Source organism: Stegostoma tigrinum, chromosome 36, assembly GCF_030684315.1.
Source record: "Stegostoma tigrinum isolate sSteTig4 chromosome 36, sSteTig4.hap1, whole genome shotgun sequence".
Lineage (NCBI taxonomy): Eukaryota > Metazoa > Chordata > Chondrichthyes > Orectolobiformes > Stegostomatidae > Stegostoma > Stegostoma tigrinum.
Genome location: NC_081389.1, coordinates 25,856,029 through 25,881,182, shown reverse-complemented (window position 1 = coordinate 25,881,182; position 25,154 = coordinate 25,856,029). Strand labels below are relative to the sequence as shown.

Genomic DNA, 25,154 nt, shown 5'->3' with positions numbered 1-25,154 from the left:
AGTTCTTCTTTACAGGTGTTTATCGTGAAAATTAACAAATGCACAACTGCACTGACCCAATGACATTGGCAACTTTCTAGCTAAACTATTTCAAATCTGGCCATCTTAGGAATCTAAGGTTCAGCTGCTCACATCATGAAGTCGTGAGATCATTAGATCAGAGGCTTGATCCATTGATATCTATAGCTGAGACCACCCTTAAAATTGTGTAAAGAACATACTCCTCATTAATAGACAATTATACCAAGTTAATTGAATAATGTGGAATTCAACATTTAAATAAATTAAAACACTCCACGGCTTTTGCCATTTCAGCTTTTACAAAAAAGTTCTTAGGGTTATTCCATTGTGCCTATGTCAGTTTTAATTTTACTCTGTTCTATTTCAGAATCCTATTTCCTACTTGCTCTAAATATTTTAATATCTTAGTTTTCAAAATGTCAGCCTGGTGTCTTTTTAAAGCTGTATTAAGATATACTTCTACACTAGCAGCCTACTGGGTTATAAATCTGTGTTCTGAGGAAGGGTCACAGGACCAAAACATTTTATCTATTTTCTCCTTCACAGACACTGCCAGACCTGCTCAGCTTTTCCAGCAAGGTGTAGAGCTGTGCTAACACAGCAGGCCAAGCAGCACCTTAGGAGAAGGAAAGCTGATGTTTCTCACCTAGACCCTTCTTCAGAAATGGGGGAGGGGAAGGGGGTTCAGAAATAAATAGGGAGAGAGGGGGAGGCAGATAGAAGATGGATAAAGGAGAAGATAGGTGGAGAGGAGACAGTTAGGAATATTCTAACTGCAGCCTAACCTATGATTTATGAATGTATAGCGGTACCTATTGGTGCCTGTCCTACCTTAAGACTCTAGAACCTATGATTTTATTATTTATAGCTTCAATCCTTTCACTTCAAATACTGCACAACAGAAAACCTATTCTTCTCTGCTCTCCTACTTCTTGTGAAAGTTTAACTATACTTGAATATTTTCATCTCACAAGTAGTCTGATGTTGATCAATCAAACCAACTAAATCTGCTCTTGTAAAGGTCACTTCCAATCAACTTCAACCAATCTCAGAATTTCCTGTGACACTCAAATCTTGGCATTGTACTTATGCCAAAATCCCATTCATTTACAGATTTAGTCCTCCCAATCACTCATTTTTATGTCAGCGTCTTACAGGTTTCACATTCATACTACATTTCCTTAAGACGATGTGCTTTCATCAACAATTCTGACGTGTCAGTTTTACAAAAGTCCATTCATAAAACCTACACTAGTTAAATAACCATGGATCACCATGGACAATAAATCATAAAGTTACTTGCCAATTTCCAGAAAAGTCTGTGGGCTCAAATATGAGTATTTGAGTTCTCCCTGAATGTACAATTACGACTGTGGCGCTCAATGCACTTTCTGGAAATTGATCCAGAAAAAAAAATCTGTGGATGCTGGAAATCAGAAACAAAAACAAAAACTGCTGGTCAAACTCAGCTGGTCTGACATAGACACAAAGTAGTTGGGAACACTACTTCCTAGGCAGTTCCTGAGATCAAAGCCAACTTGCCTCCACTTCAGAGATAGTAAGAACTGCCGATGCTGGAAAATCTGAGACAACACGGTGCGAAGCTGGATGAACACAGCAGGCCAAGCAGCAAAGCTTGACGTTTCGTGTCAGGACCCTCCTTCAGAATGTCAAGCTTTCCTGCTCCTCTGATGCTGCTTGGCCTGCTGTGTTCATCCAACTTCACACCGTGTTACCTGTTGCCTCCAGTCCAGTTTGATTGGACTTGTCATCAGTGCATTGGTTCTGAGCTGTCTATCTGTAGATTCTATTACAAGTGAAGCAGATGTTTGGAAGGCATGCAAGACGTTTGGAGGTTTGTGCACTCTCTTCAACACTTGAAACTTTGTCAGGAGCCTGCAGAAACAAAGTATCTTCAGTGTGTTCCCAAGTGAACATTCTCCATTTTGGTCAGTCACAAGCTAAGGACTCCCATGTTGAATGGGCTATAATTTCATCCCTTTGCGGATATATCTATTACAGTTCCACTGCCCTCTTAGCAGTCTCCTGCCTCAACGGAGTTCAGAGTAGTCATTTCAGATGTCTGAAATCATACAAATACGTTCTATTTTGTGTTACTAGTACCTCAGTTCTAGGCTTGTTGGCTTGGGAGAAGGCACTGTTTTGGACTGTACTTCTTGCCGTCAGAGGATATTAAAAAAAAGTATCACATTGGTTGACCCTCTCCAGTGTTTGAGGTGCCTGCTTATATTGTCCAAATCTCTGAAGTATTTAGGAGTGGGGAGACCACAACCTTGTCTCAGGTTTGAGATCCTGGTCTTCAAATATTATAATTTCCCATTCAGGCAAGAGGTAAGCCAGCACATAGAGACCATGATAAAATTTTGTCCAAAATTCAAAAGAACAGCAGAAATAGTGTTTCAAAATCATAAGGACAAGGTGCAGAAACAGACAATTCATCCCCTCAAGCCTGCTCCACCATTTAATAAGGTCATGGCTGATCTCATCTCAGATTCAACTCTATTTTCTTACTGCTCTCCATAAATCTTTCAATCCACTACTCTTTGAAGATCAAAGTCTTCCTTAAGCTTACTCAGTGCCCAACAACCAAAAGTTTGGGGTCATGAATTCTACAGATTCGTAACCCTTCAAAATAGTAACTTCTCATCGGTTTTAAATCTAACTTCTTTTCCTAACACAATGACTTCTCACACTAGAGTGCCTCATGATAAGCCATCCTCTCTATGTGGACTTTGTTAATCCACTTTGGCATGTCGTGGTTCTCCTTGTCCATGTAGATTGAGATGAGGGAGTATCGGTCGTGTCCTTTTGTAGCCATTTGGTGTTCATGTACTCTTGTTGTTAGTTCCCTTCTTGTTGTCTGATATATTGTTTCTCGCAGTCTCTGCAGGGGATCTTGTAGATGACACTGGTCCTGCCCACGGCAGGGAGCGGGTCTTTAGTTCGGGTGAGCAGTTGTCATAGGGTTGATGTGGGTGTGTGTGCCACTCTGATGCCCAGCAGTTGTAGAAGTCTTGTGGCGAGTTCTGACATGTTCTTAATGAAGGGTAGTGTGATGAGTGTCCAGGTGTGTTGAATCTTTCTGGATGCTGTTCCTGTAGGCATCTCCTGACCCAGTTCTTTGGACATCCATTATCCTTAAATACCTGGAAGACGTATTCCTCCTCCTCCTCCTGGTGTAGTTCCATGTTGCTGGTGTGTGCTGTTGCCTTTTTAAATAGTGTTCACAAGCAGCTTCGTTTGTGTGCTGGGGCAGTTACTACTGAAGTTCAATACCTGGGCTGTGTGGGGCTTTTTGGTGTACTTTAGTTTGCAGTTCCCCATTTGTCTTGTGCTCTACCATGACATCCAGGAATGGGAGTTGTTTGTTCTCCTCCTCCTCCTCCTCCTCTCTGGTAACTTTTATTCCGGTGAGGGTGTTGTTTGAGAGAGCGAGCGCGAGAGCGATCATTAAAACGGACCAAATTATAAGACAAAGGTGTACTCTATATAGGGCATCATAGTTGAGGTTCGATTTGCAGGAGGGCCATCCTTTCCAGTCTTTGCATCACTGCTTCTGCTAGGAATCTGGAGATAACAGGATGCCCATGGGTATCCTGTTGATTTGCTCGTATGTTTGGCCATTGAAGGTGAAGTGGGAGGTCAGGCATAGGTCCAGTAGTTTAAGCATGTTCTCTTTGGAGATTGTTCAAGTAGTGTTGTCATTGTTTCCCTTGCTAGTGGTATGTCTATTGATGTGACTAGGGCAGTGACGTCAAACAATATCATGATCTCTTCATCCTATCTTTGTGTCTTTTGGCACGTTATTTTTCCTGTTGTATTGGCAGAGCCATCACGTACGTCATTTATCATTACCCTTACCATCTTGCGGCTGTTTTGTTCTGCTGTTTTCTGGGCTTGTGCGTTGTTGATGGGTGGTTTGTACTTCACACTGCATGGTAATACCTGGTTCCTGAGGCATCCATGTAGGAAGTAGAGTTGTTCACTGTTTATGCTGTCTCGTTTGGTGTAGATTTCCTTGTCAGTTTGAACATGTTGCACCCGTAGGTCTAAGGTTTTAGAGCAGATCTGTAGCTTGTGTTGCGGGTGTTGAGGTTGGTTGGCTCGCCAAGCTGTTTTGTTTTTCCACAGATATTTCGTTACTGTGCTTGCTTCTTCACAGCAGCCTCTGATGAAGGATCAGTGTTTTCCCACCTGGTTTTTAAACTCTGGGGTCCGTTGCGATGGATTGCCTCACTTCCAGGTTTCCTCCATAGCGGAACGTATATGGGGTCGAGTTCAAGGTGTTTATTAATAGCATGCTTCGTGGCATGTAATTTCTCTGTTGTATTTGTATAAATAAATATATTGAATTTGACCCCATATGCATTGTATTTGTATAAAATAGAGAAATTATGTGCCACGAAGCATGCTATTAATAAACATATTGAACTCTGCCCCATAAAACATTCCACTATGGAGGAAATCCAGAAGTGAAGCAATCCATCCCAATGGACCTCAGTTTAAAAACCAGGTGGGAAAACACAGCGATGCTTCAGACGTTACACTGGGGATGTTACCAAGCACAGCAAACGAAACGTCTGCGGAACAACAAACCAGCTCAGCAAGCCAACCAATCTCAACTCCCCTACTTCTATAAGTTACTCCTTTGGCAATATGCCAAAATTCCATTTGCTTTCCTTATTATCTGCTGTGCCTGCATACTAATTTTGTGATCCATACACAAGGGCATCCAGAACCCTCTGTTCTGAAGCACTTTGAAGCTTCTCTCCACTAAGTAATTAATTACCTTTCTATTCTGGCCAAAATGTATAACCTCACACTTGTGCATGTTGAACTCCAACTGCCAAATTTGGCTGATCACCTAACCTATCTATATCCATTTTTAAACTTCTTAATTCTTTGTTGCAACTTGGGCATGGGCTGAGGTAAGAAACAGGAGAGGAGAGGTCACACTGCTGGGAGTTTTTTTTTTTAAAAGCTAGGCCTCCGCAAGGTTTCAGGAACGTGGAGGAGAGGATTGGCAAAACGATTCTAGGCAGGAGTGAAAGGAACAGGGTGGTCATTATGGGAGACTTTAACTTCCTTAACATTGACTGGAATTGCTATAACTCGAGTACGTCGGATGGATCAGTTTTTGTCCAATTTGTGCAGGAGGGTTTCCTGACTCAGTATGTCGAAGGGCCGACCAGAGAGGAGGCCACACTGGATCTGGTACTTGGTAGTGAACCAGGCCAGGTGTTTGATTTAGTGGTAGGTGAGCACTTTGGAGAGAGAGTGACCATAATTCAGCTATGTTTAGTTTAGCGATGGAAAGGGATAGGAACGTGCCACAGGGCAAGATTTATACATGTGGGAAGGGCAATTATAATGCCATTAGGCAAGACTTAGGGGGCATAGAATGAGTTAGCAAAATGCAGGGGATGGGGACAATTGAAATGTGGAGCTGGTTTAAGGAACAGATATGCGTGTCCTTGATAGATATGTCCCTGTCAGGCAGGGAGAAAGCGATAAGGTAAGGGAACCGTGGTTTACTAAAGAAATTGTATCTCTTGTTAAGTGTAAGAGGGAGTCTTGTGTGATGATGAGACGAGATGGTTCAGATGAGGCAATGGAGAGTTACAGATTAAATCCTTCAGAGCTAAAGAGAGAGAGTTAAGAGCAAGGACGGGGCTTGAGCAGACATTAGCAGGTAGAATAAAGGAGAACCCTAAAGCTTTCTATAGGTATGTGAAGAATAAGAGGATGACTAGGGCAGGAATAGGGCCAGTCAAAGACAGAAGTGGGAAGTTGTGTGTGGACCCTGTGGAGATCGGAGAGGTGCTAAATGAATATTTCCCATCTGTTTTCACTCAGGAAAAGGAGAATATTGTAGAAGAGAAGACTGAGTTACGGGCTTCTAGAATTGAAAGGATGGAGGTTAGTAAGAAGAAGGCGTTAACAATTCTAGAAGGTGCAAAGGTAGATAAATCCCCTGGGCCAAGAGGGATTTTTCTGAAGATTCTCTGGGAAGCTAGGGAAGAAGTGGCAGGGTCTTTCAGTCCTCCTTGTCTACAGGTTTAGTACCAGATGACTGGAGGATTGCAAATGTTGTGCCCTTGTTCAAGAAGGGCAGTAGGGATGACCCAGGTAATTACAGACCTGTGAACCTTATGTCTGTTGTAGGGAAAGTTTTGGAAAGGACTGTAAGAGATAGGATTTATCATCATCTAGCAAGCAACAATTGGTTTGGAGATAGTCAACATGGATTCATCAAGAGCAGGTCTCATCTCACCAACCGCAGTTTTTGAGAAGGTGACCAAGCGTGTGGATGAGGATAGGACAGTTGACGTGGTGTACATGGATTTCAGTAAAGCCTTTGATAAGGTTCCACATGGTAGGCTAAATACAGAGGCATGGGATTGAAGGAGATTTAGCAGTTTGGATTAGAAACTGGCTTTCTGTAAGAAGGCAACAAGTGGTGGTTGATGGAAAATATTCAGCCTGGAGTCTGGTTACTAGTCGTGTGCCTCAACAATCTGTTTTGGGACCATTGCTGTTTGTCATTTTTATAAGTGACTTGGACACAGGCATAGGTGGATGGTTAGTAAGTATGCAAATGACACTAAAGTCGATGGAGTGGTGGGCAGTGTGGAAGAATGTTGCAGAGAGATTTGGATAAACTACAGAATTGGGCTGAAAGGTGGCAAATGGAATTCGGTGCGGATAAACGTGAGGGGATTCATTTTGGGAGGAATAAGAGGAAGGCAGAATACTGGGTCAATGGAAAGATTCTTGGGAGTGTGGATGTGCAGAGGGATCTTGGTGTCCATGTACATAGCTCCCTGAAAGGTGCCACCCAGGTTGATAGTGCTGTTAAGGCAGCTTACGGTGTATTAGGTTTTAATTGGTAGAAGGATTGAGTTCCGGAGCCGTGATGTCATGCTGCAACCGTAGAAAACACTAGTGTGGCCTCACTTGGAATACTGCATGCAGTTCTGGTCGCCCCTTTACAGGAAGGATGTGGAAGCATTGGAAAAGGTGCAGAGATTTACCAGGATGCTGCCTGGTCTGGAGTGGAGTGAAGGCCTTATGACGAAAGGATGAGGGACTTGGGTCTGTTCTTGTTGGAGAGAAGGAGGCTAAGAGGGGATTTAATAGAAACATACAAGATGATCAGCGGATTAGATCGGGTGGACAGTGAGAGTCTTTCTTCCCCCCCGAGGATGACGACATCAGCTTGTACAGGAGGGCATAGCTACAAATTGAGTGGTGATAGATTTAAGACAGATGTCAGAGGCAGGTTCTTTACTCATAGTGCTAAGGGCCTGGAATGCCCAGCCTGCCAATGTAATTAACTCAGCCACATTAGTGGCATTTAAACAGTCCTTGGATAAGCATATGGATAATGATGGGATAGTGTCAGGGGATGGGCTTAGATTAGTTCACAGGTCAGCACAACATCAAGGGCCGAAGGGCCTGTTCTGTGCCGTATTGTTGTATGTTCTGCGTTCTATGTAAAAAGCTGAAACTCCTTAGAGAGATCATTCTCTGAAAGAAAGTTTGTAAGTTCACTATCTTCTATAATGAGAAGTGTGTTAAAAGATCAAAGAGTTACACGTGCTAGACAGAGAGTAGTAATGGCTGGCGATTGAAGGGAATAGGTCAGATCAGGGATATAGAAAGGTTTTGGTCTAAAAGGGAAGATAACCCTTTTTCTTCAACTGATACAGCCAAACTTGTAACCACACTAAACAAGACTTAGGAGTTATTCGAAATATTTTGTTGAAGAGGAATTTGTTTGCCCTCCAGAGAATTTAATGAAATCTTGCATACTATCACCTAGGCAAAGTGGAAAGTATACCCAAGTTCCACTGTACAAAGTCCAATTGGAGCGTGATCCTTTGTCTGGGCCCTTAATAGTTGGTTAATTTAGAAAAACCCATGCATGGCATTTATTTATTCCTAGGGAATGATTTGCTGGAGTTAAAGTCATTAGGTTCAACTTTAATCACAGCAAGTCCAAGAGATGTTAAAGCAGATACAGTATTTACAGAATGTGGTCCAGGTATTTTCCCATCATATGTAGTGACCATAAGAATGGCTAAACAAAGTCTATCACCCATTTGGGATGCCTTCAGTTGTTGAGGCTGAAGGAGTTCCGGAGTGCTAGCACATAGTCCTTGGAGCTTCGGTCCTGACAGTTACGAAGCCAGTCTTTGAAAGGGCACTTGTTACTTGCTTTACAAAATGTACTCGACACCCACAGCAAATACCAAAAGGGAGGTAAGTGATCTGTTAACTGGAGTGACAGTGAACAGATACCTGGTCCATTCTTTCTATCAATTTGGGCCTCAAGAGAAATAAATGTGGGACTTTAGCATACTTTTAAGAAGTCTTCCATTTTTGTGATGACTTCAGGAATAGCACAGCTTGATTTCCAGCACACTTCACTAGTGACTCGTAACAATATTGAAACAGAGGTTGAGAGGGAAATGAAGATATCTTCAGATCAGCAAAGGTTGTTCATCAAATAATCATACAAAGTAGCATGAGATTCTTACGGCAGAATGTGTAGTAATAAAGAAACAGAAGCATCAGTGAACAGTTATTTTACCTGCCCAAGACTTCATCCCATTTTTATGAAGTTCTGTAAAACATGCTATGCATGTCAAGTAGTGAGAAAACTTCAACGTGCAACGAAATTAGCACCTTGGAAACTGTTCTTCAATAAGTGATATCGGCTAATTGAGCATTAGTAGATTATGTAGGACCATTGCCAAAACCTGATGTGGGACATTAGTATCTACTTAAAATTATGGGTATAACAACTCAATTTCCAAAAGCTATTTATTAAAAGGACAATTACAACTAAGGTACCAATGGAAAAGTTTCATTTCTTTTAACTGTTCTTATGGCCTACCAATGCAGATACAATCTCAGAGACTCTGACTATGTCCAACACATTAGTAGTTTGGGTACAAAACAGTACAGTCAACTACATAGCAGTAAACAAAAAAAACCTCTCAAAACCACAATTTGGACATAGTCATGTGTACCTAAAAGGATTAGATTTTTGTTATTAAGCTACCACAGATTCCCCAAAATGAATCTACTGGATTCGAGGCTTTTGAATTGTTTACAACCATAGGATAATTAAAATTGAAGAGAAAATTTTGAAGACGAAAACAAATCCTCAGTCTCTGACGAAGGGTCTAGGCCCAAAACGTCAGCTTTTGTGCTCCTGAGATGCTGCTGGGCCTGCTGTGTTCATCCAGCCTCACATTTTATTATCCTCAGTATTGAATTGTGTTCTTAAAAAAGACTCAAGAAAATTAAAAAGTAGCAAAAGAACTTTTAAAAGTTTCACAGGCAAACTAAGAAAAGATAGGCAAATGTACTACAATATTTCACACAAAAGGTGAAGTATTGGTATTATTGCTTTTGCATGAACCACTGAAAGCAAAATTCAGAGTTCTATTTGAGGTAGCTAAGAAAGTCAGTAGAGTGACTTATCTGGCTGATCTTCCTATGATCAGGAGTATCCCCATTATGTCACTTTAGCACTCAAACAAAATTGCAGGCAAGTGGATTTGGAGGAGCAAATGTATTACATGGTAAGAGTAGTGAAGGATGACAGATAATCAAGGATGGAAGTAGAATAGGTGCACTGTTCTCAAAGTGAACCATCTACAATCTTGACTAGCTAAAAAATATTCAGACAATTAGATACTATATGCTCATATTTAGAAAAAGGACAAAGGAAGGATCTAGTAAGGCTACTTCAAATAAAAGAGTCTGTAGAGATATGCCTGGGTGCACTATGTTAACTAGGCACGATACAGATACAGTACCAATAAAAATATTGGCTTAACCACTAAGGATTAGTAGTTCAGGTGAACATTCAATACAAGCTGGAAGATCACTTGATTGAACCTAGCTAATGCAGTTAGAGTACACCAGCAGCAAGGGTTCATAAAATCAGAATAATTCAACCAGATTTTGTGCGCATTACTGAAATATAAATTACACAACAGTTTAATTCTCAATTCCTCATTTAGAAGATTGTATATTCAGAGATGGCAGCACCTCGGTCCTTTCCAAGGCTAACCTATTGAAGGTATTGTTGACATTTGCCAGAATCCCAAGTGGGAAGATAGATGATGGCAGAGGTAAATGGCTATATGGACTTTAGCAAGGCCTTTGTCAAGATTCTGCATTCTAGACTGGTTAGAAAGATTAGATGAGAAAGGATCCCAAGAGACCTAGTCAATTGGATGCAAAATTGGCTTGACAGTAAGACAGTTGTTGTTCAGACTGGAGGCCTATGACCAGCAGTGTGTCACAAGGATTCGCGCTGGCTCTATTGTTGTTCACTGTTTATACAAACTAGTTATATATGGATACTAAGTTTTTAGGTGACACCAAAATTGGTGGTACAGCAGACAAAGAAGAAGAAGGGTGTCTGAGTACAACCAGATCACAATCAATTGTGCCAGCGGGTCATGGAATGGTAGACCAAGTTTAATTCAGATAAAATGCGAGGTGTTGCAATTTGGTAAGACAAACCAGGGCAAGACTTTTACAGTTAATGGCAGGGCCCTGGTGAGCGTGGACCTGGGGATGCAGGTACTTAATTCCTTGAAAGTAGCATCACAGCTAGACAGGCTGGTGAAGGCAGCATTTGGCATGCTTGCATTCATTGGTCAGAGCATTGAGTGCACAAGTTGGGATGTCCTGTCACAGCTGTACAAGATATTGGTCAAGCCAAATCTGGAGTACTGCCTCCCATTCTGGTCACCCTGCTTTAAGATAGATATTAAACTGGAATAAAAAAGTGAAAAAAAATAATAAAAAGGATGTTACCAAGACTGGAAGGTTTGAGTTATAAGGAGATGTTGCATAGGCTAGGACTTTGCTTTCCTAGAGCATTGGAGACATGGACAGGGTGAATTGCCAAGGTCTTTTCCTTCAGCACAGGGAAGTCCAAAACTGGAAGGTATAGGTTTCAGGTGTTAGGAGAAAGGTTTGAAAGGGATCTAAGGGGAAAATTATTCAAACAGAAGGTGGTGAATACATGGAACAAAGTGCCAAAGGAAATGGTACAGCTGTGGCATGGTGGTGCAGTGGTTAGCACTGATGTCTCAGTGCCAGGAATCCAGGTTCAATTCCAGCCTTGGGCACTATCTGTGTGAAGTTTGCACGTTCTCCCCATGTTGGCGTGAGTTTCTTCTGGGTGCTCTGGCTTTTTCCCAGTGAGCAGTTTATAAAAATCATAGAGGACTTTCCCCTAGGGTTTTTTTTGGGGAGGTAGGGGGTGAGGTGTCCACAACTAAAGGGCATAGGTTTAAGGAGAGATGGGAAAGCTTTAAAAAGGACTCAAGGGATAACTTTTCCACACAGTCCATGGTGCACATATGCAGGTGCCAGAGAAAGTGGTGGCAGTGGATACAATTACAACATTTAAAAAGGCATGTGAATAGGAAAGGTTTAGAGGGATATGGGCCAAATGCTGCCAAGTGGGGTCAGGTTAGATTGGGATATCTGGTCAGCGCAGACAAATTGGACCACTGGGTCTGTTCCATGTTCTCTGACTCTATGGCTAAAGAGACAATCACTTTTGTTTCACCAAATGGGCTATTTCAAGTGATGCCATTTAGGTTGGAAAGCCCCAGCTACATTCCAAAAACTTATGAATCAAGTCATAGCTGAAGTACCTAACCATGTGGCTATTTATATAAATGTTATAACACACAATGACATGAGAACAGCATGCAATGTAATTAGAGGACATGTCAAAGCAATTACTAAGTTAGCTAAGTGTAAATAATTCAGGAAAGTGCACTTGCAAAAAAAACTAACCTACAAGTGTTTCCAGCGATGGTGAAAGGTTTAAAAAGCCTGTTTTGAAAACAAAATGGGAAATCATGAATTTTTTTTATTTTTTAGGAAAATGGGCTTTACCAGAAATTTTTAAGTAACTTCAGAATGATAGCTGTACCTTTAACAAACTTGTTAGGAAGTTAAGAAGTCAGCACAATGCTAAACAGCCTTTGAGAAGCAGAAGACAGTCATTATAAAATGAACCAATGTTGGCCATCCTTGATTTTTATAAACCTTTAAAAATTGCTATTAGTACTAGTGCTTGGTAGGTAGGAGCTTTTGTTTTAAGATGATGAGTAAGGAATAAAGTTACTGGTATGAGAGGAAGTATGACATCACAGGAAAGGAAACTTTGGTATTATTAATGCTCTACAATACTTTCCAGGTACAAATTAAGAGAAATACAAAGCAAAGAAATATTAAACTATACTGACCACAATCAGCCAGCACGCTTAAACGTTTAAAACCAGAAATGGAAGAGTACTAGAGTCTGTCACTCAACCACAAAGATTTTCCATTGCTGGAAAATACAAGGCGATTGCAGATGCAAGTGTGAAATAGTTTGAAGAAGCTAATGCTTCAAAAGTGGTGAAATACTGCACAAGATTACGTAGGGTGTGAAGATTAAATCAAATGCAAGTGATAATGGGAACTGCAGATGCTGGAGAATCCAAGATAACAAAGTGTGAAGCTGGATGAACACAGCAGGCCAAGCAGCATCTCAGGAGCACAAAACGTCAGCTTTTGTGCTCCTGAGATGCTGCTTGGCCTGCTGTGTTCATCCAGCTCCGCACTTCGTAATCAAATGCAAGTCTTGTTTTGTAAACGTATCAAATAGCTTGTAATGAATCACTTTTTAAAGTGGTCTTTCATTTCTTAGAAGGATGGAGGGAGGCAAGAAAAAGATCACAGCTTTTTAGTTTTCTTCATTTTGGATGTGGGCACTGTTTACAGTGTTACTTTGTTGAATCACTGTGGGATTGTCGATGTCAGCCACATCTCTGGGAGAGTGGGCAGCACAAGCTTCACTCAGACAGTCTGCCAATTGGTTTATGCAATCAGGTTCGGTGGGGAGACCAGGAGTTATGAGCATGACAACTTTTTGATTAGCTCCTGGGCAGGTAATCAGAGAATGGGTAAACAGCATAGGGGCAGAAGCCTCCAGATTGCAACAGAGAAAGGTTTTCTCTCTGCCCACAGTGAAATAAAGAAAAGCTGGAAAATAGCTATTCCCTCCCATCATTTGTTACAAGCTGTTGACTCTAATCAGTGACTGAAAGACTGAACAATTAGTGTGCCAATTGCCTTATGCCTGCAGCTAATGAACTGAGAGAACTTGGAAAGAACTTAGAAAAATAAAAAGCTTGGCGATCAGAAGGACTTGAAAAGCAAAAGGGAATGTCTCACTGAATTCTGTGGACTGGTGTTATTCAACTATGCTTCCCCAGTTTTATTTTCTCCACCCATGGATATCCATGTCTGTCTGTACCTGTACAAGAGTTAAGAAATGGGATAGAGTTTAAAACTACCAGAATCTCTCATGACTATTGCTTTCCCAACCCTTTTCCTGCCTCACAGAGTAGGAGTGCCACCAATGGTGCTATGAATTTACTGTGACTGCCCTCCTAAGGTGGAACCACTACAACTGTCAGGAGAGCAAACTATATAAGTCAGTAAACTTCAGCATTACAGTATTTGTCTTGATTGGCAGTTCCTGGAAGTCACTTATTTCTTTTCTTCCAATACACTCTTAAGCTGAAAAGGTGAACGCCTCTAGAAACATTCTACCTTTTAAATTGAGCAATAATCCTAGTAGTTAGATAAAAATATACAAAGTAGAAGTCAGCCATTCAATTCATCAAGCAGACTCTACCATTCAATAAGATCATGGCTGATTCGTTGGTTACATTTCAGATTCCACGTTCCTAAATACTCCAGTAGCTTTGGATTTCCTTGTTAACAAGAATCCATCCACCAGTCTTAAATATTGGACTCTCCCCACCACCACTTTCTTGGGCAGAGAATTCCAAAGTCTCACAACCTCCAGACAATAAAAATCCCTGTTCTGAAATGGAATCCCCTAATTTCAGAACTGTGTCCCATTGTTCTGCACTGACTCACAGAACATCCTTGCCACTTTCACTTCACAGAAACTGGTCAAGGTCATATGTTTGTCATGGCACCCTCCAATGTTCTGAAGCCTAGAGTCCAACCCGTTCCCATTATCAATCTAATAAACCTCCGAGCCACCTGTATTTTAGTATCCTCAAATAAACATACCAGAAGTACTTGAAACGTTGCCTCATCAATGCCCTGTATAACTGAAGCACACAAAACAAGCCTCCTGCTCCTCTGGTGCGGCCTGACGTGCTGTGTTCCTCCAGCTCCACGCTGTATAGACCATAACATCCCTAATATTCAGTTCTTTTCGTAATAACTGATAGTATCACACTGGCCTTCTTGACTATGTGTTTTCCTGCATGTGGTGCACCAGAATACCCAAATCTCTTTGCACCTTCTGCAGTCATTCTTGATATAGTACTCTTATTATTCTTCTTCCTGCCAAAGTAACCAATTTCACATTTTCCCCCCACATTATACTTCATGTGCCGCCCAGGTTGACAGGGCTGTTAAGGCGGCATACGGTGCTTTAGCTTTTATTAATAGAGGAATCGAGTTCTGGAACCAAGAGGTTATGCTGCAGCTGTACAAAACTCTGGTGCGGCCGCACTTGCAGTATTGCGTACAGTTCTGGTCACCGCATTATAAGGAGGATGTGGAAGCTTTGGAAAGGGTGCAGAGGAGATTTACTGGGATGTTGCCTGGTATGGAGGGAAGGTCTTACGAGGAAAGGCTGAGGGACTTGAGGCTGTTTTCATTAGAGAGAAGAAGGTTGAGATGTGACTTAATTGAGACATATAAAATAATCAGAGGGTTAGATCGGGTGAATAGGGACAGCCTTTTTCCTAGGATGGTGACAGCGAGCACGAGGGGGCATAGCTTTAAATTGAGGGGTGAAAGATACAGGACAGATGTCAGAAGTAGTTTCTTTACTCAGAGAGTAGTAAGGGAATGGAATGCTTTGCCTGCAACGGTAGTAGATTCGCCAACTCTAAGTACATGTAAATCATCAGTGGACAAGCATATGGACATACATGGAATAGTGTGGGTTAGATGGGCTTCAGATCGGTATGACAGGTCGGCACAAAAGCTTTCATTTCTTTAACATGGCACATGTTCCAGATATGATTCTGCTTCAAATCAAAACACTATTCTTAAAACAGTCAAAATACAAACAAAAATAATTGGTACAACTTTACTCTCAAAATACTTAACAAGACAATGTATTATTTTAGCACTAACCACCAACTGTTCCAGTATACATGGCATCTGATAAACACACGCTTAACAAAGGCAATTCAGCAAATTATTATTCTCACATGCTGTCTCTCTCCTGTTTAGGAGAGAGACAGAAAGCAAGAAACCTGCCTCTCTTGATTTTTAAAGAGAAAGCATCAACATCTAAGACGTCACTCTTGCAGTAGAGAACACAAGCTTTAGGCTCCAGCAGCCTGCAAAACCACCAACTGGAAGCAAGGCCAAAAAACACCCAGGGAGAACTCAAAACTGTTTACCAACTGCCTGCCCGAAGAGGACATTGCCTAATCACTGACAAATCCTCTCTGCAAGAAAAACAGCACAGAACACATTTTTTAAAAAGGCAGAGTATCATTATACCACTCAGTCATACAGTCACACTAAGACACAGGAGCAGAAGTAGGCCATTTGGCTCTGCTCAGTTATAATCCAAGAGTCCTTAACTCCACTTGCCTGCCTTTTCCAATATATCCCTCGACTCAGTTACTGATTAAAAATTTGTGTTTTTTTGTCCATGAATATAGCTACATGGTCCAGTTTCTACAGCCCTCTACTGTTCAAGAATTCTACAGATTCAGTACCTTTTAAAGGGACTCCTCCTCTTTTCCACCTTAATTGGGTAATTTCTCATGTTAGCAAACCATAGAGTCCACTCATTATACTTTGCAAAAGACATTTATACATATCTTGTTTTCTACCAGCCTGTCACATATCTATGCTAACATATGTTAGCCTTGACATGATGAGCTTTCATCAAAAACTTCTGATGTGACACCTTATCAAGGCCTCCTGGAATTCAAGTACAGTACATCTACAGGTTGCCCTTTATCCACTGCAGACTACTCTTTCAGAGAACTTTCCAAGAGTTTTTCCACATACTGGGCAGGCTGACATGAACTGTCTTGACAACACAAATAGCCTTAACTCACTGTTAATGCCAGATTAACAGCAGTAGTCATTGTCTGTCCAAAAACATACAAGAATCCACAATGAAACACTTTGCACCTTTCATCAAGTACCAATTTGGATAAGTTGAAGGCTTGATTTCAATTCAGCAGAAATTGTTGCGCTAAGCCAATGTAATGAGAAGTGGGGAAAAAAAAAGTGGGACATAGAGGGCACTACAAAGTAGACATTGGGCCGCTCCAAATTGATGCTGGAAGGCTCGTGATGGGAGATAAGGAAATAGCTGAAGAACTTAAGTACTTTGCGTCAGTCTTCACAGTGGGAGACATGAGTAGTATGCCAACAATTAAGGAGAGTCAGAGGAAAGGCAGAGTTGAGTATGGTAGGCATTACAAAAGAGAAAGTGCTAGAAAAGCTAAAGGGTCTAAAAATTGATAAATCTCCTGGCCCCGATGGGTTACATCCTAGAGTTCTGAGGGAGGTAGCTGAGGAAATAGCAGAGGCTTTGGTTGTGATCTTTCAAAAGTCACTGGAGTCAGGGAACGTCCCAGATGATTGGAAAATTGCTGTTGTAACCCCCCCCCCCCACCCCGGTTCAAGAAAGGATCAAGGCAAAAGATGGAAAATTATAGGCTGATTAGCCTAAGCTTAGTAGTTGGTAAAATTCTAGAATCCATTGTTGAGGAGGAGATTTCTAAATTCCTGGAAGTACAGGGTCAGATTAGAACAAGTCAGCATGGTTTTAGTAAAGGGACGTCATGCCTGACAAACCTGTTAGAATTCTTTGAAGTTAACAAGTATGTTAGACCTGGGAAACCCAGTGGATGTTATCTAGACTTCCAAAAGGCCTTTGATACAGTGCCTCACAGGAGGCTGCTGAGCAAGGTGAGGGCCCATGGTGTTTGAGGTGAGCTACTGGCTTGGATTGAGGATTGGCTGTCTGACAGAAGGCAGAGAGTGGGGATGAAAGGCTCTTTTTCGGAATGGCAACCAGTGACGAGTGGTGTCCTGCAGGGTTCAGTGTTGGGGCCACAGCTGTTCACCTTATATATTAATGATCTGGATGAAGGGACCAGGGGCATTCTGGCGAAGTTTGCTGATGATACAAAGATAGGTGGACAAGCAGGTAGTATGAGGAGGTGGGGGAAGCTGTAGAAAGATTTAGACAGTTTAGGAGAGTGGTCCAGGAAATGGCTGATGAAATTCAATGTGAGTAAGTGAGGTTTTGCACTTTGGAAAAAAAGAATACAGGCATGGACATTTTCGAAATGGGGAGAAAATTTGTAGAGCAGAAGTACAAAGGGATCTGGGAGTGTTGGTCCAGGATTCTCAAAGTTAACTTGCAGGTAGAGTCCGTGATTAAGAAAGCCAATGTAATGTTGTCGCTTATCTCAGAGGGTTGGAATATAAAAGCAGCGATGTGCTTCTGAGACTTTACAAAGCTCTAGTTAGGCCCCATTTAGAAAACTGTGTCCAATTTTGGGCCCCACACCTCAGGAAGGACATACTAGCCCTGGGAGTGTGTCCAGCAGAGATTCACATGGATGATCCCTGGAATGGTAGGTTTAACATATGATGAATGGCTAAGGATCCTGGGATTGTATTCATTAGAGTTTAGAAGGTCGAGGGGAGATCTAATAGAAACTTACAAGATAATGCATGGCTTAGAAGGGGTGGACGCTAGGAAGTTGTTTCCGTTAGGCGGGGAGACTAGGACCCGTGGGCACAGCCTTAAAATTAGAGGGGGTAAATTTAAAACTGAAATGAGATGACATTTCTTCAGCCAGAGAGTGGTGGGCCTGTGGAATTCATTGCCACGGAGTGCAGTGGAGGCCGGGACGTTAGATGCCTTCAAGGCAGGGATCGACAAATTCTTGATCTCACAAGGAATCAAGGGCTACGGGGAGAGTGCAGGGAAGAGGAGTTGAAATGCTCAGCCATGATTTAAATGGCAGAGTGGACTTGATAGGCCAAATGGCCTTACTTCCACTCCTATGTCTATGGTCTTATGCCATAATTTTAACTAGAGGAGAAAGATTTAAAAGGAAATAGAAGGGTAAGTTCCCCCTCCCCCACCACAATACACTACCAGAGGAAGTGGTTGATGCAGGTGCTGATGACATTTAAAAGATATTTGGACAGGTTCACGAATAAGAAAGGTTTCAAAGGTTATGGACCAAACACCGGCAAAAAGGGCTAACTTAGATTGGGAAACATGGTCAACAGGGACGAGTTTGATTGAAGAGTCATACAGCACAGAATCAGACCTTAATGCCAATAAATACATAACATAATCAAACAAGTCAGCATGGCTTCATGAAGGGGAAAATCACACCTCACAAATTTACAAGAACTCTTTGAGGGGATAACAAGCAAGATAAACAAAGGGCAAGCAGTGGATGTAATATATATGGATTTTCAAAGGGGTTCGATAAAAGGTACCACATATTAGCCTATAAAATAGGATAATAGCCTGTGTTGGAGGTAGTATATTAGTATGGATAGAGGATTCTGTGTCTAAAAGAAGCCAGAATTGGGAAAAGGAGATTTCAGACTGACAACTTGTAACAAGTGGGAAGCCACAGGAATCAGTGCTGAGACCACAATTATTTACAATAAGTATGAATGGCTTGAATGTAGATGTCACAACAATAGGTGGAAAGGCATCTCCTAAGGATGAAGTGGAATAGAGACATTAAGCATGTGGGCTAAAACTTGGCAGATGGAGTATACTGTGGGAAAAGATGAGGTTATGCACTTTGGCAGGAAGAATAGAGTAGCTGAATATCATTTAAATGGAGAATGAGACTGCAAAAAGCGGGGGTTTTGACAGCCCTCAATGAATTTAAAAAATGCCAGCAGATAAGAGGGAAGGCAAATGGAATGTCAGCCTTTATTTCAAAAGGAATAGAATATAACAAGTAGCAAGTTTTTGTTAAACCTATACAAGGCACTAATCAGACCACAGTCTGAATACAGTGAACAGTTTTAGTCCACTTATCTAAAAGAGATTACTAGCATTGGAGACAGTCCAGAAGATTTGCTAGGCTAAAACTAGTTACGGAGGGACTGTTTTATGGAGGAGAGATTGAGTCTACACTTAAAATAAAGAAGAATCAGAGGTGACCTTATTGAAATGTATAACATTCTTACTAGGACTTGACAGGGTAGGTGAGGAATAATCTGAGAATAAGGAAGTACACATTTAAAACAAACGAGGAAGAATTTCTTCTCTCAGAAGGTAGCCATTTTGCTGAATTCTTTACTGCAGATGACTGTCAAAGCTGGATTATTTATTATGTTCAAGGCTAAGATAGACAAAATTTTTCAATCAAAGAGAGGGATTTGAAGGCAATTAGGAAAAAGGCTAGAAAATGGAGTTGAAGATTAGAGCAGCCATGATCTCATTGATTGAAGGAGAGACTATGTTAAATGGCCTACTTCTGCATCTACATTTCATAGTCTTATTCAATTATCTTCCTTACATACCATTAATTCCCAATTCACACTCTCTACAGGACCAAGACTCATTCTTTAAGAGCATCGGAACAGGAGTCAGCCATTTCACCACAAGTCAGTTTCACCAGTGAGATCATAGCTATCTGCAGCCTAACTCCATATAGCTGCTTTTGGCCCATATCCCTTAATACCATTGCTCAATAACAAAAAAACCAACCTACTTCAGAATTAAAATTGTTATCTAGCATCCACTGTCATTTGTGGAAGGAGTTCCAAACCTGTACCACTCAGACAGTCAGCATTGCTTTGTCAGCAGGAGGTCATGCCTAACAAGTCTGGAGGAGACTCTTTGGATGATGGTCAGGCAGTTGACATAGTTTACACAGATTTCAGTAAGGCCTCCGACAATGTCCCTCATGGGAAAATGATAAAAAGATAAAATCTCATGGGAGTACAGAGTAGAGTAATTTGACAAATTGAATCCAAAATTAGCTTAGTGACAGGAGAAAGAGGGTGTTAGTAGAAGGCTGTGTGTGTGACTGGAATATCACAGTGATCAGTGCTAGATTCCTTCTTCTTTGCAATATTTATAAATGATGATGAGAATGTGGAAGAATAAGTAAATTTTTGTATCATTCAAAGATTGGCCAGGTGTTTGACAGTGAGGAGGAAGGTGTCAGGAGAATGTAAACAGATTTGTCAGATGGGCAGATGGAACTTAAACATGATAAAGTGTGAAATGGTGCACTTGGAGGAAGTAAAAAGACAAGGGAATATGCAATAAAAAAGACACTAGAAAGCTCAGATGGACAGACTGATTGTGGGGCACTTACCCACAGATCCCTGAAGGTGGCAGGACAGGATAATGGGGTAGTTAAGGCAGCTTATGGGACACTTTACCATGACTGATGATAAAGGTAAGGGCAGGGAGGTCATGGTGGAACTGTACAAAAAACTGTGGCTATGCCACAGCTGAAGTGGTGTGTGCAGTTCCAGTCACCACACTATAGGAAGGATGTGATTGCAAAAAGAGATTCACCAGAATATTGACTTGGAAGTCACATTTCAGTTGTGAAAAAAGGCGGGATAAGCTTGGGTTGTTTTCTTTCTAAAAAAGAACAGAAGGCTTAGGAGGAACATGGACAGCGTGGATAGAAAGCAGCCATTTCCTTTATTGAAGGGTCCAAAACAAGGAAACAGTTTTAAATTGAGAAGCTGGAGGTTGGAGGTTGAGGGGATTTGAGGAAAGCTCTCACTCAGAGCGGTTGGGGTTCTGGATTGCACTGCAGAGGGTAGTTGAGGGAAGGTCCTCAACTTTTTAAAATACTTGGAGGAGCACTTTAAGTGGAGGGCTAATGCAGGACAGTGCAACTAGTTTGCATATTACAGTATTCATAGTGGCACAGACTGATTGGGCTCAGGAGTCTCTACTGTATTGGATGATTCACTTACGAGGGCCTTCTTCAGATGAAGAAATCTTAGACCTTGATCTATGCTGCTCAGTTCTCGTATTGGGCTCAATCTCACCTCTGCCTCCATGAATCTGCACTGGACACAGACACTGCTGGGAACCCAAACTCAACTTCACTACAGCAGGTATGAGTTGGCACTAGGACCACTTGCCGCCTGTCATCACCATGTTCTTCGATAAGGAGAGCGAGGGCGAGTGCACTAAAAGAGGAGCCATGGGAGCAGATGAGCCCTGGGTTCAAAAGCCCTAATTAACGGAAGACTTTGATGATACACAAACTATTCTTCACCCCTGTGTTCAGAGTTAGAGGTCGTCAGTCAGTCAGTCAGTCAGTCATTCTCCACCAAGCAACAACACTTCTTGAGCAGTACATGTTTGGTCACTCAGATACTCAGGACCAACAGAAAGAGACAACTATGAGCAAACAAAAATGCTCCAGATTTGAGTGCTAGTGATACTCAATGTCAACTTACATTTTTTTTAAAACCCCTACACATACATACACACACAGATCGTACTGTAAGTCTCTTAAAAATAGAGCATATTACCATACGAACCTAATGATGTTTTCATCCTGCTTAAAAAGTGTTATTGTATTGTTTATGAATCAAATGGAGGGGGTGCATTTACCAATAAAAGCAGATTTTAGTCTGTACAACTGATATTACTTACATTTATAACAGAGTAAAATAAGTGGTTCACAGATATCTTTGAAATTAAAGGACTGAAGCTATTCAGTGAAAGTTGGTCTACTTAGAGACTCCTCCATTTCATATATCTAACATTATACTGAATAGTTTATTTAAACAAAAGAAAGGACAAAGTATCAAAACACTGCAAAATATATATAAATATAAAAAAGGTGTAATACAAGCTAACCACAATCAGAACACATGGTATGAGTCTGGTAGGTCATAGTACCTTAACAGCATCATGTTTGACAATGTTTTCTGCCCTTGTAGCCAAACAAACCTTTTGTCAGGAAGCTATTTTCCTAATATTGCAAGCCCAAAATACTCAACAATGAGGAAAGTACAGACCAGTATATACACAGTATGTCCAAGTCATAACTATTTAATCAAATGGAAGATTGCACCAGATTAAAAAGGAAAATAGATAGCAATTCAGGAAATACAATGATCTGCATGCAACTAATACATGACATTCTGTCACACAGGCACAGGCATAAACTTTGTCTGGTTGAATGCTTCTGCCGGATTTGGCACAGTGATATTTTTACACATAGATTATATTTATTGCTGAAGACTTAGGGCGTAGCATTTCACCAGACTACATCCATTCCGTACAATGTTGTTTCATTTCCCAACTGAAGAAAAAAAACACAAAATAAAATTTTATATATATTAGCCAAATTGCATGGATTACAATGAATTTAATTTTAGAATGCAGCAGTTCAGTTACCCTAATAAAATTCATGATGCTGATTAAGATGGAAGGTGCAATTAGAACATTGAATGTTTTCTTGATATCAATGCTTGTATGACAACATGACTGACAAGTGTCTTAATCAGAACTGCAGCAGCAAAACCTTTAATTTGGTCTGGATGTTTTTAAAAAAAAACTGTCATTTTAATACTTCCAGTACAAGAATTAAAAACATTGCCACATACCATCAGCAATTAAAGTAAATTTTTCATCAAATAGGCATCAAAATACTTAATAACAGACAAGAAAAATGGAATGAGTGAAATGCTTTGGCAGAATAACCATAATCAAAAGCTTTAGCCTTTCATCCTCAGAATTAATACACAAACACCAGGGTTCAGATTCCAACAGTAAGTAATTATCCTTTAATTAACCCACACACAGTAGCTGCGGATGCCATTTATCAAACAGATTCTCAAAAAAAAAAGGCATTTAGCTGAAAACGTATAATTACAAAATCATAAAACTGAAACCTTCCGTCCTGCCTGACCGTACAACCTGGACATCTCCGAAGGTCTAAAACGAAATAGTCTAATAAAAATGTGACCTGTTTTCACGAAGATAAACGATCGGGGAAAATACGATATTAAAAAACTTCAAGTTCATTGCACCGGACCAAAAAAAAAGCACTGCCAAATACTATGTCGTACATTGGGACTGAAAAACCCCTTTTCGGTATTTAGCTCTCACCTTCGTTTATTGCAGTGCAGCTGTAGATAGGTTTAATGAGGACCGTTGATTGATGCTGTTTCTCTAATTGGCCTCAGTCGCTGTCTCCCGCAAACGGACGCACTCTGACTGCGTGCGCATTCTGCTAACACCGCCCAATTCCGTCCGTCACGCCGGATAGCCACGCCCCCCCGCAGTACCCGCCTCATCCAACGGTCGCACAAACCCCGCCCACTTTACACGCCCTCCCTCAAACACTGGCCCCTCAGCACGGACCTGCTGCCTCCACCGATCCGGTCTACAATTCATCCCAGAACCAAGCGCTACTCAAATTCCTCCACAGTGATAGACTGCAGCTAAGCCACACGAGGGATCCATAGTTAGCCAGCTTTTTTAAATATCGGTAGTCTCAGAATAATTCTATTAGTTTAAACAAAACGGTCCGCAGCTGAAGAGTGTAGGGAACAGCTGTTGTCGCCTTACCCACAGAAAGTTGCAGGGAGAGAAAACAAAGAATTACGGATCTGAAACGAAGCTGAGAAAGCCTACTAAGAACAATCTGAAATGGATAATGCAACATATCCAAGATCTTGATCCTCCGACAGTGCAGCACTGACCTGCAACAGTGTGGGCATTCCCTCAGCGCTGACCCTCTAAAACTGCTGCACGACCTCAATACAGACTGAAACAACTGCAGAAAGGCTGGGCTTCCATCACCATGACACCCTTTATTTACAGGTGAAAAGTCCTTGACATTGGTACAGCTCCCTCACAGCCATTTCTCAGGGTATCAGAATGGCTTCATTTTATCTGTCAGCCAGGGCTCTCTGATTGGACCAGATTAACAGCTCTAATCAGGGAATTTAGGAAATTCTACTGCCCAATGGTTCTGACTTAAATAATCATGAAGTGCTTCCAGAGGCTGGTCATGGCCCACATCAAAGTGAAGAGCATAAGTTCCTGGAGTAAAGATAACTGACGAGCTGTCCTGGACTTCCCACATAAATGCAACAGTCAAGGCGGCACAACAATGTCTCTTCTTCCTCAGGCATCTCAGGAAATTTGGCATGTCCATAAGGTCCCTCACGAACTTCAGCACCTGCACCATTGAAAACATACTGTCTGGGTGCGTAATGGCCTGGCATGGCAACTGCTCTGCCCCAGACTGTAAGAAACTACAGAAGGTGGTGTGCACAGCCCTAACCATCACAGAAACCAACCTTTCATCCATGTATCGTAGGATCTGCAGATGCTGGAGAATCTGAGATAACAAGGTGTAGTGCTAGATGAACACAGCAGGCCAAGCAGCATCAGAGGAGCAGGAAGGCTGATGTTTCCGACCAAGGCCCTTCTTCAGAAATGAGGGAAGAGGATCTGAAATAAATAGGGAGAGGGGGGAAGTGGATAGAAGATGGATAGAGGAGAAGATAGGTGGAGGAGGCAGACCAGTCAAAGAGGCAAGCATGGAGTCACAAAAGGTGAGTGTAGGTGGGGAGGTAGGGAGGAGATAGGTAAGTCCAGGGAGGACAGACAGGTCAAGGGGGGCAGGATGAGGTTAGTTGGTAGGGGATGGGGTGGGGCTTGAGGTGGTAGGAGGGGATATGTGGGAGGAAGAACAGGTTAGGGAGGTGGGGATAGGCTGGGCTGGTTTTGGGTTGCGGTAGGGGGAGCGGAGATTTTGAAGCTTATGAGGTCCACATTGATACCATTGGGCTGCAGGGTTCCCAAGCAGAATATGAGTTGCTGTTCCTGCAACCTTTGGGCAGCATCACTGTGGCACTGCAGGAGGGCCAGGATGGACATGTCATCTGCGGAATGGGAGGGGGAGTTGAAATGGTTCGCGACTGGGATGTGCAGTTGTTTAGTATAAACCGAGCATAGGTGTCGAGCGTATTCTGCAAAGCAGTCCCCAAGCCTTCAC

General features: G+C 41.7%; 1 protein-coding gene across 2 annotated transcripts in view; it reads right to left on the bottom strand.

Moving 5' to 3' along the window:
- otud7a (OTU deubiquitinase 7A) overlaps nt 1–23,369 on the bottom strand; it is a 163,811-nt gene extending 140,442 nt beyond the window's left edge. For both annotated transcript variants that reach the window (XM_048520796.2, XM_048520801.2), the window contains exon 1: nt 23,255–23,369. The gene's annotated coding sequence lies outside the window, so the exon portion shown is untranslated. The remainder of the gene's footprint in view (nt 1–23,254) is intronic.
- Between the last annotated feature and the right edge of the window lie 1,785 nt (nt 23,370–25,154).